The 4,329-nt window shown below is 40.0% G+C and overlaps 1 pseudogene; it reads right to left on the reverse strand.

The window, feature by feature from the left end:
- Positions 1 to 453: 453 nt before the first annotated feature.
- LOC137234255 (protein RCC2 homolog) lies at positions 454 to 3,053 on the reverse strand (annotated as a pseudogene).
- Between the last annotated feature and the right edge of the window lie 1,276 nt (positions 3,054 to 4,329).

The following is a 4,329-nucleotide window of genomic DNA, read 5'->3' on the forward strand; positions in this document are numbered from 1 at the left end:
ATGCGATGAGCCAATTGCTCTTTGAAATAAGTCTAGGTTTAAGAGCTTTCTTATCAGCCATGAAATTATTATACAACAGGAGAATTTCCTGTCTGCAAACCTATATTTATCTAAACAGTAGTACACCTTTGCAGATGGCATTGGGTTAAGATTGCCTAATGTTTAGTTATAAAATTGAATATGAGCTCAAGTGGGAACGCGTTGGTTAGGCCATATCTATATATATATAACTTAACTAATTCACCTCGGCGCAAGACTTGCTTTCATGCGCCCATGGCCTTGCTTTGGGCATGAGTGAAATGTACGCTCCTATGTTTAGCGGAGCCATTCACACACCTCCTATTTGACGGAGTCACATTCATACAACTGCCTATGTTTTGGCATGAGTGCACTATACGCTCCTATGTTTAGCGGAGCCATTCACACACCTCCTATTTGGCGGAGTTACATTCATACAACTGCCTATGTTTTGGCATGAGTGCACTATACGCTCCTATGTTTAGCGGAGCCATTCACACACCTCCTATTTGGCGGAGTTACATTCATACAACTGCCTATGTTTTGGCATGAGTGCACTATACGCTCCTATGTATAGCGGAGCCATTCACACACCTCCTATTTGGCGGAGTCACATTCATACAAACAAACAAAATGGGGGCCAAACCAACACGTTCCCAAAATTTTACTCATGATAATGGCATATCTTCAACATGCTCCTCTAAGACTTTCATGGCTGACAAAAAAAAGTTTTTCCTTAAAATTTAAAAGCTGATAGCTTAGCGCACAAAGGTTTTTTCTCACGTGCGTGGAGCACAAAAGGTTTCCAATCATTTTTATTTAAACCTTATTTCAAAAAAAAAAAACAAAATTACCCTATGAAGCACCGATCGGGGTATTGGAGCAAAACGATAATTTTGGGGAAGTTATGTTTTCCGAAATTAGGCTCCAAAGCATACTAAATGGCTTTAGGCATGGAGAAAAACCCGGTTTCTAGCGCTGCTGTCCTCAAAGAACGCATCACAGAAATTTAGAACAGTATAACCCCTGTTAACGAATTTAGTAGCCTTAACGCCACGACGGTTTCAAGATGTTAATAAAAAACAACATTATTTAGAGCTACGTGAGGTTATTCATACTAAACAGGTTATTTGTGTACTGTATGGACGTTGGTTTTTGTTTTTTTGTTTCTTTCCCATAACTGAGCTATTTTGTATTAAAGTGAGGGTTTTTTGTAGCTTATTATGACAATCAATAAAACAAAATGAGTCAGTTATACAACTGTACCATCCCATTTTTCAGAAAAATTATTAGCCAAATCCCCATCTATACACACGCTTCTTAGAATCAATGGCGACCGTATGATTATTACCGCAGGCGAAGTCGACAATTAGAACAGTCCCTATAGGTATTACATGTCCTTCTTGCCTTTCTCAATATAAAGTACGATTTTTTCTTTTTTTTGTTTTGGAGACGTTTCAAAGTGAAAAGATAATTTGTTCGCATGGACGAAATACTTTGCATCTCTGTTATGTCCCAATTGACCGTATTCGGGTAACCCAAATGTATGCAAATTACCTTTAATGATGAGCATCACGGAACACTCGGCTCCACAACATATACGAAGAATTGGCGGACCACGGTAGTTTATTGGGGTTGGGATACTTACCACCGGCTGGGCGTTACCTATACCACGTTGGCCTGACTTATTCTCTCCGCAGGCATAAACAGTACCTGTCTTCGTCAAAAGGAGGGAATAGTACCGACCACATGCAGCTTGGACAACGTTGACGCGTTCCAAACCAAGGAAAAAAAGTAGCCATCGAAATTTAAATCAAATGAAAACACGATTGTCAAAAGCTTGAGATAAAAAGCGCTCACATTCTAAAGTTATCAAAGGCACAAAGTATATACACAGAGTGTCTCAAAAGCCAACGCAGTCATAATAAAAAAAAGCTTCAATTAATAAAAATTCCAACACACAAATTAAAAGCAAGAATGGAATTTGCATAGAGCAAGGGAGTGCGCGAAACAAAATTTCGTTTTCACCACCAGCACGGCTACCACTCGACGTGGCATAATAGTAGGTATTTCGCATATTTTCACATCAGGTAATCCCAAGTGACCGAAAGGATTGTGGCCAAAAGAAATCGCCTTACGATTCATGTTTATTAGAAGGGTGTGAGCAGAAGTCGGACTACTTGCGCAATAACGATACTTATCATCAGTAAATCGATGAAAGTTATAACAACGATTGGGTCCAACTTTGCCACATTTTTGCGATCCCGTTTGCCAGTCAAATCCCATGTCACCATTCCGCAAATTAGCAACCGGCACGGAGTTTTGCCCAGGGATGCAAGTAGATCTTCTGGCAATTTCGTAGGGGGATCTAAATCCTCATTAGGAATCAAAACCTCCCCTTGGTCTGCGGTAGACTGGCCGTCTTCACTGGAAGCATCGCTTAACACAGCTTTGAAATCATCTTGCTTCTTGGGCGACGTTTGTTAGGGCCAGCACCGTTTCCACCAACTTTACGTTTTGCAGACATAGTGCTTATTCTTTAATAAGATGATGTATGGATAGATATTGTACTTCTACACGAAAAAATGTATGCTTTATTCGCTTATTACGCGGAATTTTAAGAAAACGGGTACAGCGAAAGCGGTGCCGTAGATCTCAAGTAAAAATTCTTTTTATTCTCACCTTTTATTCGTGTTTCTGGCTTGAATGAGTCTTATATTTTAAAAGTAATACCCTTCCTTCATATAAAATCCTGAAATTTCATGTTACCCACAACAAATTCGGGCGATTAAACCGGAGAAGCGACAAATAAAACCACTGCGTTTCCTGTAAATAAAAAGGGAAAAGTAATGACTAAACAAAAAAGATAAAATCGATCAGTATGTACTCACCACCGCGTGTTTTACATTCATGATTCTTTTTTTTCGTTCAGGAAGTGGAGAAGTGTAGTAAATGTCAAAATTTCTACACTTCACTTCGGACCATCAAGTAGTCAAGCATCACAAATCACACATTGTAAATGGTGCATGCATGAGTTCAAGGTTGCTTCGTTCTGCGCAGCTACGTCACACTTGACTGCTTCGGCGAATGAAAAGAAAAAAAAAAAAAACAAACAAGAGCTGAAGGAGAATGGCGAAAAAACTGCCCATCCAAAACAGCTGAACTGATGTTTACATGCGCAATGCGCCACCATATATATAATTCCAGCATTCAACAAAGACGTTAGGAAACCACATGTCGCGCTGCCACACTACATGTCGCGTATAAAATATCTATCAATCATTTGGTCGAGATTCGAATACTTAAAGCTAAGGCCACACTGAGCTGCACTACACTACGCTGCAAAATATTCTTCGCATGTATTCTTATGGAACAATTCACACCTAGCGGCGGCAGCAATGCGCGGCGCGGCCATGAGCGGTAATGTTGATCAAATAGGCAAAAAAGTGAAGCGTCGCTGCCGCTACATGTCGCTTCGCTTAGTGTGCACGCACTTTAATTCTACGTATTTCAGCATTTGCCATCGTCCTGAACCTGCTAAATAATTTTGCATGCAAATGCAACATCAACGATTTGCGGCAGATAAATCCAGACCAGAAGTTTGGTTCAATTGGTGCGTCAGTTAATTTGTTAATTACTTCTTTGGCAACGCTGCGTTTAATAAACCTACCTTTCAAAAATAGATGTTGCTGCTTAGCCTTTCGCCGTATGTGTTATATGAAAAACCGCAGCGACATCTGCCTATCACATTTCGCGTGTGCGAAAATTTCATGACATCTGCCTCTCAAGTCTCTCCATGATCCAATGCATTCCCGTGAGAAGTGAGCGGGAGCCGAAGCGGTGAAACTTAGTGGAAGACGGCAATTATAGACAATACACGTCGAAGAATAATTTTAAATGGTGAAAACGCAACTGCGCAAGTTTTTTTTATACACTTACAACAGTCAAGTTGCGAATTCGTGGGGTGTGGTGGCATGCCACTTGGGGTAAAATTAAAATACACCACAAATTATGTTCCATGTGGTGGCAGGACCCTTGTGGTAAAATTAAAACACACCACAAATTATGTAGCGCCAGCTCAGCGACATCGGTCGACCAAACGCTGAAATATGTAAGGTAAAATACCAAAGCACCATTTACATGGGATGATGGGTGCTAAAATCATTTTAGCGGTTTTTCCCTTTGCCCTTCTTTATAATAATAATAGCAAATATTAAAAAAAAAAAAAAAAACATCCTCATACAAAAACCCACTAGCCATCCATGTAGACGAAATCAATGTAATAACGCTCGATTATGTTTTTAGAATGAC

This window comes from Eurosta solidaginis, chromosome X (genome assembly GCF_040869045.1).
Source record: "Eurosta solidaginis isolate ZX-2024a chromosome X, ASM4086904v1, whole genome shotgun sequence".
In the NCBI taxonomy this organism is placed as follows: domain Eukaryota; kingdom Metazoa; phylum Arthropoda; class Insecta; order Diptera; family Tephritidae; genus Eurosta; species Eurosta solidaginis.